The following is a 10,232-nucleotide window of genomic DNA, read 5'->3' as shown; positions in this document are numbered from 1 at the left end:
CGATTCTGGTGGGAGCTCAGAAGACCAGAATACCAATAGGACCATGGACAGTGAAGACAGGGCTCAAGAGGGTTCAGAAAAGGAGAACTTTGTTGGAATTTGGAGTAGAGGCCATTCATGTTATGTTCTGGCTGAGAAGTTGTCTGCATTTTGCTCATGTCCTGAGATTTTTCTATGAAGCTGAATTTAAAAGTGATGGACTTCTTAACCTGGTGGAAGAAATGTCTAGGCAGCATAACATTCAGGAAGTGGCATGGGTATTGTTGATTACTTTTAAACAAGTTTATTGTGATATTCAGAAAACAAGGCAGAAAATTTTTTAAAACTTGTACTTGAAAGGCAGGAGTAAAACTGGACCTAAGTTGTAATTTTTAAATTTTATTTTTTACAATCACTAAAGAAACCCTGAAAACTTTTCCTAGAGACAATAAGAAAGATCGCTTGAGGGCATCTCAGGAGTTAGCAAGATCACACCCATCTCAGGTTCAAGGGTGTAAAAGTGAAAATTCTCTTGAGAAGAGACCAGTAGGGCGCCCCTCTTGCACAAGAGGGCCTAGGAAGTTTCTTCAGCTTGCTTAGCCACCCACTCAAGGCTGCTGCAGCCAGGGTCCCTGGAGGCTTGGCTACTGCTCAAGATGGCAGCAAACCTTGGCGTCAACCATATGCTGGTTCTGCGGGAATGCAGGATGTTGAAGTTAGGGGGTCAAGGAGGCTTCCACCAAGATTTCAAGGTCAGGCAAAATGCGGCAGGGTCAGAGTCCTGCAGGCAGCCCCTGAGAAAGCAAGATGTGGAGATATGTGGAGACCCTTGAGATTAAGAAATGCCAGTAATGTGGGACATCGTCCTAGGAAAGCTGCAGGAATTGAGCAGAGACAAGTCAACAGAGAGAGGCCACTTGGGCTGCCACCAACCAGGCTTCAGGGGTGGAGCTACCCAAGCACTTTGGAGAGGACATCATGTCCTGTGCTCCAGATGGCGAACCCAGAACTATAGGACTTATCTGTCTTGCTGGATTTCAGTCTTGCTTTGGTCCCATCCCCTTTTTTTTTTTGGTGGTGCCGGGAATTGAGCCCAGGGCCTTGTGCAAAGCAGGTATTCTACCAACTGAGCTATAGCCTCGGCCCCATCCCTTCTTTCTATGCCCCTAATTTTGTAAATGCAAATGTTCACTCTGCACCATTATATATTGGATGCTTGTAAATTGCTTTTAATTTTAGAGGAGCTCACCATGAGAGATTGCCTTGAGCCTCAGAGAAGACTTGGACTTGAACTTTGAGCAATCTTGGAAATGTTGAGACTTTGGGGATTCTTGGGAATAGACTAAATGTATTTTGCATTGAGAGATGATTGTGAGCTTTTGGGGGCCAGGGGCAGAACGTCATAGTTTGGGTATAAGATGTCCCCCAAAACTCACGTGTTAGACAATGCAAGAAGGTTCAGAGGAGAAATGATCAGGTTGTAAGAGTCTTAACCCAATCAGCAATTTAGTCCCCTGACAGGGATTAGGCGCGTGGTAACTGAGGTGGTGGGCGTGGCTGGGGGAGGTGGGAATTGGGGCGTGGCCTGGGTGCACACCTGTATCTGGGAGTGGAGCCTCTCTCTGCTTCCTGATCTCCTGTGAGCAGCTTCCCTCTGCCACCCTCTCCCGCCATGATGCCTATGGACTGAGATCTCTGAAACCGTGAGCCCTTAAATAAGCTTTTCCTCCTCTACAATTATTCTGGTTGGGTTCTTTAGTCACAGCAGCAAAAAAACTGACTAAAACACCCTACGTCTCCCTCCTCTTCCCAGAAAGTCACCCAGAAACAGAACCATCTACACTGCTGTCCACACCTCCTCGCTCCCGGATGCTCCTGCCTCTGCCCCGGGGAAGGCTCCTCAGCACGGAAGCTTCCCCAGTGCCCTCTCCCCCGAGTCTCTAGAGGCCACTTTACTGGTTGCCCTGGCCTCTGTGACCCTGTCCTCGAGGGGGAGGTCAGCAGCCTCACCCAGGCTCACACCTGGGGGCACTGCGGCAGACCCAAATGTCTGTCTCTGGCCTTAGCCATGGGTAGTCACGGTCCATGGGTGCAGGGCAGTTGGGGCTGTCCACACTCAGTGGGATGCAGAGTGAGGGACTGGGTGTTGGCCTGATGGTGACAGTGACAGCCAGGTGACCAGAGCCTCTGGGACCAGGAGGGCTGGGAGGGAAGCAGCCCCCACTTCCTGGGGCCCAGCAGGCACTGGGCTGGGGAATTGTCTTTCTGGGAGAGGCAACTGAGGCCTTTTCCTGCCCCCAACCCTCCCCCAAAGACTCCCCCAAATCTCTATAGTAAGCATTGAAACACCCGATGGTTGAAAGCCAGGCACAGTGTCATCCCAGCTGCTCAGGAGGCTGAGGCAGGAGGCTCACTTGAGCCCAGAAGTTCCTGGGCCGCCTGGGAACCAGGGAAAACCCACCTCAAAAATTACTCAAATAAAACAATACTGGTGACCAGGGTTTACTCCTTCCTGAGAGGGAGAAACTGCCTCCCAGGAGCAAAGATGTCCAGGTACACAATGACGATGTCTTCCTGGGAGACTTTCACTTCCAGATGTGCCCGCCTTCCTGTGGGGCCCGGGGCCCCCACCCATCTGAGCCAGGTCACCAGGGAAGATCCAGGTCTCACCCTCGGACCAGCCAGAGCGGCTGATGCTACAGACCCTCCAGGGGCTGCGCTGTGGAGGCCCCCAGCACTCGGACCACCTCCCCCCACGCCCGGCTCCCGGCGGGGCCCGTGCTCCCTGCTCTCGGCTCTTGGCAGCAGCTTTATCGAGCGTGACTCCCAGGCCGCCTCATCCCCACGCGGAAGGCACAGGGCATGGGCTGGTGCCCTCAGGGACTGTGTCTCCACACTCATCCCAGAACATTTTCCCGCCACAGGAGAGAAGCCGCACCCTTTGGCCGTCACCCCTGGCCCCTTGCAACTGCTCACCCACTCTGTCCCTAAAATCCCTATTCCAGACATTCCAGAATGAACTTCTCTTGCCTCGGTTTCCCCCTCTGTAAAATGGGGGTGCTCATGGTGCCACCAGTTGAACACAGTGAGGCCGTGTCAGGGCCGAGAGCTGTGTCTGGCGAGGCCAGAGGCCGGCCTGCCCCCGGCTGCGGCTCCACCCGCCCGCGTCCCCTTGCCCTGTGAGCTCATTCCGCCCTCCTCGCCCCGCGCCTGGGCCCCCTCCAGACTCCAGACCTCCTGGCAACCCCTCCCTAAGCTCGACTGCTCTGCTGTGTCCCCGGCTCAGGAAATGGAGTGACCTTCCACCTGGCCACCCCCTGCCCTGTGCCTGCCCCCCGCCATCCGGCCCATCAGTCTGGACGGTCCCAGGCCACTGCAGCTCCTTCCCACCAGTGGTCCCCAGTCGCTCGGGGGTCTTATGCATTTCCATCCACCTGCTGGCCAAGGAGCCCCGGGCAGGGCACTCCTCTCTGAGCCTCAGCTTCCCGGATGACCAAACAGGAGTGACAACAGGGCCTTGTCCCAGCAGGAACGGAACCCACGCCAGCATCGCTGCCCTTGCCGTCCTCTCCCGCCAGGGCGGCTGGCGCTCCTGCCTCAGGGTCCCCAAATCCTACACGTGTGTCCGGGTGCCACAGGCAGGACGGGGACCAACCACGTTCCTTGAACCATCATGACACTTTCATGCCTCTGTTGCTCTCATCTCCCAAATGGGGAAACTGAGGCTGAGTCCCACGGTGGAGCTGACCGTGGCCCCGGTGTGCGGTGGGCAGCTGTGTATGGATCACAGGTGTGCCGGGCACCGAGGTAGATGCCGGGGAAACAAAAACCCAGACGGGCAGACCCAGCCACAGGACAGTGGCCTTTCCAGAACACACATCAGACCTCTTGGAATTCAGGGGCCATCGCTCTGCCCCCAGGCCAGACGACGCTTCGGAACACCTGGGCCTCAGGGCCCCGCTCTGCCCAATGGTGCCTTCGCCATGCTCAGCTGGGGCCGGCCCTGCCCTACTCTGCTTCAGCACTGGGGCAGCTCGGGCCTCACCCAGCGCTCCTGCCCCTTCTCCCTCTCAGGCTCCCCCAGCTCTTCCACCCTCCCTCCAGGTCTTTGCCTGCCGGACCCTCATGGATCTCATCTTGGTCACCTTCTCCAGGAGGCTTCCTTCTTATTGCTGGGCAGGGGTAGGGGCACTGATACCTCAGGCCTGTGTCTTGCACATGCGATTTATCTCTTGTCCTTGAGGGACAACCCAGGGCCTTTGTCAGTTCCGAATGGCCACCTTCTCCTGTGCCCCACGTCCCATCCACCACCCAGTCCTCTCCCCTCCCTAGGACCCTGGGCCCGGCATGGTGGTTTCAAGGGAGCATCTACACAGGCCCAGTGTGCTGAACAGGCAGTTATTTGCTGGGCCATCTTCTCTCTATACAGGGACGGAGGGAGGTGGAGGGAGCGCTGGACATTTGGGGGTGTGGGGCACAGCCTCCCCAGGGCTCTGGCTCCCTGTGACTCTAGACCAGGGCACCGGGGACTCTGAACCGCCTGAGTGTCCACCCCCTTCCCAAGTTCCAGGCCCTCTCCGGGGTAGGCAGCGTCCTTGATGAGATGACCAGAGTTACAGTCAGCTGGGTGAGCTCAGGTTCTGACTGTGCAGCCTCCCTGGGCCTCAGCCTCCTCATCTGAAAATGACGTCATCAGCCTGTCCTTGCCTCTCTCCCAGGGTGGTTGTGAGGGTCCATGGGAGGAGACAGTGACAGAAGCTGTCTTTTCAGAGAGCAGACACTTCATTGTCTGGCTGGCTTCCTGACATTCCCATTTTGGACATTTTCTGTTTTGTTTGTAAAAAAACATCCCAATGAATTAGGCTTTGGCTTTCTCTGGAGGCCCAGGCCCAGTGTGGGTGTTGCCCTGAGTCGGGGTCAGTGCAGGAGGTTCTTTCTGGAGATGTCTGAGGGAGCGTGCGACTCAGCCCAGCTGCAGCACCTGCCCACTGAGGCCCTGGGACAGACCTCACCCTTGGGCCCCAGTCTCCACCTCCCAAGACAGGCAGCTCGCTGGCCTCTGGAGGCCGCTGTGCGGATCAAGTGGGGTGGCCCACGGAAGGCTCCCGCCTCACGGTGCAGGGAGGCGGCCTGGGCCGGGGCTTTGGGAGAGGAGGGTCCCACCTCTTCCTGGAGGATAAGAAGGGGCCACAGGACACCACCCTGGGTCCTAGACACTTCCGATGCGGCCACCCTGACCCCGTGGCTTCAGAGAAGCTGGGACGCTCAGAAGGGCGCTCTCAAGATGGCCGCCGGCCGCCAAGGCCCGCTCTCCTCCCAGGCGCCTTGGGAGAGGGAGGGCACCGCGGCCAGGCCACGGTCACTCCTCACAGCCCAGGGGTGCAGAGTGGGGCGGGAGGCGTGGGGAGGAGGGAGTCGGGTGGGTGGGGGGCCGGGGAAGAGCCAGAGAGAGGGGCCGGGAGGGAACAAAAGGTCCCTTTGTGGCGCAGGGCAGGAGACGAGGGAGCGCATTACCCAATGCCCAGAAGCCATGTTGGTAACAAGAGAACCATTCTCTGCCTTGCTTGGAAAACAACTTGGAGCAGAGAGAGACAGGGAGAGATTTAACCCCATGGGCGCGGGCGCAGGGGCCTGAGGCCACTGTTGGGGTGGGGGGAGCGAGGGCACCTCGGGGCCTTCCAGTGAGCAGGCCATTTCCTGTCTCCCAGGCCTGGTCTGCAGTGGCCGGGACCAGACTCCCAACATGGCCGCTTGGCCAAATCCCAGCAGCCTTTAGACTAGGGACAGGAGCCGTGGACGGGCCTCTACCTGCCTGGGCCCAGTCAGGCTCCACGGCCTGGCCCACCCCCGCCTCTGGGGGATCCTTACATCTTCTGGCTTCAGGTTCCAGGACTGGTCCCAGTTCCAGGGCTGCCCGACTCCTCTTCCGCCTGGTTCTTCCTGAAACACTGCATACTTCTGTCTGGTAGAAAGTTTTCCCTAAAATTTAATCAAATGTCCTCATTCTCAGCCCAGTTTTCTCTCCTTCTCCCACCTTCACCCACCCACCCCGATGCCCAGGTCCTCTAGACCTCGCCTGGTAACAGGGCAAGGGATACCAAGAGAGCCTGCCGGCCTGCCTTCCCCAGCTCTGGTCAGGCCCCGGGGCTATGGCTATGGACAAGAGAGACACCCCTGCCCTCAGGGAGCGGGACAGTAAACCCTTGACCTCAGGAAGATGGACAATAACCCTGCACGAAGAGTCAGGTGGTCATCAGCTCCATGATGAGAAGCCAAGCAGGTAGAGGGGAGTCGCATTAGAAAGGTGGTCAGGGGGGTCCCTGTAGGAGCTGCCTGAGAGAGGAAGGAATGGGGAACGGCGTTCCAGGCAGAGGGAGCAGCAAGGGGAGGCCTGAGGGGGGCGGCCACTGGGCTTAGCCACAGCCAGAGACAGTGTGGCCAGGGGGATGAGGGAAAGGAGCCTGGGCGAGGGGGTCGGAGGGCCTGGCCAGGGAAGCCTAGGTGTGAGGGAACTCGGGGCCTTCGGCAGGGACCCTGTGGCTGGGACTCTCCGGCTGCCCTACACGGAATACCCTGAGGAGTCCAGGGCAGAAGCCTGGGACCTAGCAGGACATTGCTGCCGCCCCTGCACCCTGTATACTCCTGACCCCCGGCCACAGGGCCCTGGGCTGCCCACCCCTCCTCAGTGCAATCCAGCTCTTGCGATCCGTGTTGACCCAGCCCTGCTCTGTGCCAAGGGAGGCCCCTGTTCCTACAGGACAGGTGCCCAAGGAGAGCGGCACTGGCCTGCGGGGTCCACAGGCTCAGGTCAACTGAGCCACTCTGGCTGCATGTCATGAAGCCTCCCCCGCGGGTGGTTATTAAGCTTCAAAGGGCCCTGAGGACACCCCCCCACCTCCAACCCTACCTTGCAACATCGGCAGATTTCCCAGAAAAGCAGAGCCCAGAGCCCAGCCTCCAACCTCAGGCTGGTCCCTGGACTCCCAGAGCCTCAGTTTCTTATCTGTAAAATCGCGCTCACCAGGCAGGTTTGCCGGTAAGTGCAAAGAAGACAGCTCGCTCTCCACAGGCAGAAGGGACGCTCTGCCGGGTGAGGCCACAACTCTTGGTCACCTGGCTGGGAAGAGACAGCGTCTCCCAACCAGCCCTTGTGCCAGGGCTCGCCACCTGCTGCTGCCACCAAAGCACCTGCTGGGCCGCAGTTCAGTTCTGGGCATTAGCAGCAGGCAGGTGCCAAGTGCCTGCCTGTGTCAGCATCGCCCGGAGCGCGGGGCTGTCACCGCGGAGAGTACTGACAGCGTCAGGGGCTTCAGACGGCAGAGAGGCCAGTGGGCAGGAGGGGTTGCGCAGCTTGGGGACCGTGGGGCAGGTGGGTGACCCCACCTGAACTGAAAGGAGCTTGCCTGGGCCAGGCACCCACCCCAGCAGGCAAGGGGGCTGCTGGCTCCCGCCTGCCGCTTGACATCCTCCCCTATCCCAGGGCCCACAGGATGGCGGTGGGAGCCAGCCGTGTGCACGCTGAGTGTGTAAAGCCCTCTGTGAGGCTGCTGGTAGGGACATCCAAGCCGGCCAGGCACCATTTACAAAAGAATCCAGCAGGATCGATTCCTGCCCCAGGCAGTGTGAGGAGGAAAGTGAGAGTCGGGACCCAGAGGGAAAGAGATGCTGGGGCAGAGGCCAGAGGAAGGCCACGGGTGTGGCCGGAAGGGAGGATTCACCCTGACCAGAGGGGCAGGAGGGTGGGAAAGGCCGGAGCACAGGATCTGCTCCGAGGACAGGGAGGTCAGCCCCCAGCTAGCAGGGGGCGGGGTGGGGGCAGCTCTAAGCTGGAAACTCCAGCCCCCAGACCAAGCGGCCGGCTCACCTCGCCTCCTCACCTCCCCACATTCAGCCGAAAGCTCCCCGCTGGAGATTCTGCCCCAATTTCATTTCAGCCCTTCACTTGCCTAACTGTGACCTTGAGCAAGCACTGACTCCTTTACGTTATCTTTTTATCTGAAAAATGAGAAGGTATTGGCACCCACCTCTCAGGATTGTCCGGGAAAATAAACTTGAGGGTGGGGAGGTGGCTCCTCGGTAGAGTACTTGCCTAATGTGGGCAATGCCACGGGCTCTGTCCCCAACATCACACAAGTGTGCACGCACGGGCACACGCACGCGCACACACAGAGAGTAATAGCAATAAACTTCAATTTAGCTATAGTGCCTGATGCTGATATAAAATAAATACTAGTTCCTATTAAGAATAAATTATCAGTTAATTTTTTAAAAACTTCCCAGCTGTGGCCGATGCCCACCCAGTACTCCCTCCTGTCGCTGCCCTCAGGCTCCGACTCGCTGCCCCCAGCTCAGTGGCAGGACCCCTCCGGGAACCGGGGGCGGAGGGTCTCTGCCGCTAGTTCATTCCACCCCAAGGGGAGGGCACGGCCGTCATCCCCGTTTTACAGCTGGGCAAACCGAAGCTCAGAGAACTGCCGGGGTGCGTGCTGCCGCGAGGGCCGCTCCTGGAGACCTCCCGCCTCCCGACCCTGCCCGGGCCAGCTGCCTCCGTCTCACAGGTCCGCTGCCCAGAGGTCACTGGTGGCACGGTTACCTCCCACTTCTCAGAAGAGGAAGCTGGAACCCAGAGGCAGGCTGGGACTGCCAGCTGCCACCCAGCCAGAAGTGGCCGAGCAGGTCCTGGCGAGGCTGGACAGGTCTGCAGATGCAGGGGCGGGTGGCAGGGACAAGGCCCTTCTGATGCCCTGGCCAGAGCGTGGGACAGCCCAGGAAGGCAGAAAGCTACCCTGAGGGTGGAAGCCCCCGGTGGACAAGCCTGAGGAAGGGTGGGGACAGAGGGCAGGTGACAGAGGCAGCAAGGCCCGGAACCGTGGTCCCGGAAGCTGGACAGCAGGAAGGAGTTGAGCGGGCAGCTGGAGAGGCAGGAGGGAGCTGGGAGCTCAGAAGGTGACTATGCCAACCCCAGGTTTCAGGGTACGCTGCCTGTCCAGGTACTGACCCCATGTTGCGGAAAGTGGGGGTCAGCTGTGGTCTTGACTCACAGGATCAAAGGGGTCAGGGCCCAAGGACGCACTTGGAGACTGTGGTCACATGGGCGGTCACCCATGTGGGCCCAGAGCCCTCACCCAGCTGACCCACTCGCCGGCAGCCCAGGACGGAAGCCTCCAGGCACTTCCACGTGGCTCCGTGACAGTCGGCTGAGTCACATGGGGGCAGGCAGTAGGGGCTGTGGCGCCTTCCGGTGGCTTCCCCGCCTCCACCACGCCCCTCAGGATCCTGCCACCACGTTTGGAAAACAACTGAGGAAATCAAGTGGAAACACAAATCCGCCCCCAGGCCCCTCTGCTCCCCAGGACCAGACCCCCGGCCCCCGCACGGGAGGCCATGCCAGCCCAGCAAGCTGCCTTGGCCAGGCCCCCGGGGCACTGTTGCTCCATCCCAGGGTTCCCAGCAGTGGGCCTGTTGCCTGTCCAGTCCTCAGAGGGACCCGGGGCACCAGGTAAAGCTCCGGGCTCGGGGACCCAGGGCCAGGGAACCTCCAGGCCTGGCTCCCGGCAAGAAGCGCCGGCCACCCTCCCCTCTGGGGACACACACTGCCCGCCTCAGTGCTGGTGAACTGTGAAGTGCCACCCCACAGCGCTGATGCGCGGGAGGGCGGGGACTCCCAACCTGGAAGTCAGGGGCATTTGGGAAGCACAGATTATGGAGGGGACAGGGGTTCCAGCGGCTGCTCACCTCTGCTCTGCCGCCTCCCACCCTGGCTTCCTGGCCCCTCCTCACCCTGCTGCCCCAAACACCCTGGCCCTTCTTATCCCTCCAGGCGCGGTCACCTCCCCTGCCCACAGTACAGCTCTCAGACAGGACCCTCCTCCTTCAGGCCCATCTCTGCGGTCTGTCCTCCTGAAGCCTACAGTAAGGATTATGTGGGCGTGACATCATCCACTGTGTCCCCTCAAGTGCAGGAGCCGGGTAGGAGTTGGCTGGGGTCCCTCCTCCCCAGGTCGAATGGCATCAGGCCTCATGGCAGCCTCTCCTGGGCTCCTCGGCCTCCGGGACGCCAGGGGAGCGAATGGAGCCTCTTCCCTGCCTGGGAACAGCTGTGCACTCCTAGAAGGACTCTAGGGAGCTCACAGGGAGCTGGCTGTGGAGGGGACGGGAGGGGACGCTGGCCGTTAGAAAGTGGGCAGAGTCATCCAGACTGCAGATCAGAACAGACCAAGAGAGAAGGGACTGGAATCCGGGGGCAACAAATG

The 10,232-nt window shown here is 59.7% G+C and overlaps 1 long non-coding RNA gene across 1 annotated transcript in view; it reads right to left on the bottom strand.

Annotated features, from left to right (window-relative positions):
• Positions 1–276: 276 nt before the first annotated feature.
• LOC124983942 (uncharacterized) overlaps positions 277–10,232 on the bottom strand; it is a 48,096-nt gene continuing 38,140 nt past the window's right edge. Inside the window, exons 2-3 of the long non-coding RNA XR_007108511.1 lie at positions 5,848–5,958; positions 277–773 (exon numbers count right to left, since the gene is read on the bottom strand). This is a non-coding gene — a long non-coding RNA (uncharacterized LOC124983942). The remainder of the gene's footprint in view (positions 774–5,847; positions 5,959–10,232) is intronic.

This window comes from Sciurus carolinensis, chromosome 4 (genome assembly GCF_902686445.1).
Source record: "Sciurus carolinensis chromosome 4, mSciCar1.2, whole genome shotgun sequence".
NCBI classification, from domain to species: Eukaryota; Metazoa; Chordata; class Mammalia; order Rodentia; family Sciuridae; genus Sciurus; species Sciurus carolinensis.
Note: the sequence above shows the minus strand (reverse complement) of the source record. Positions and strands in the feature narration are given on the sequence as shown.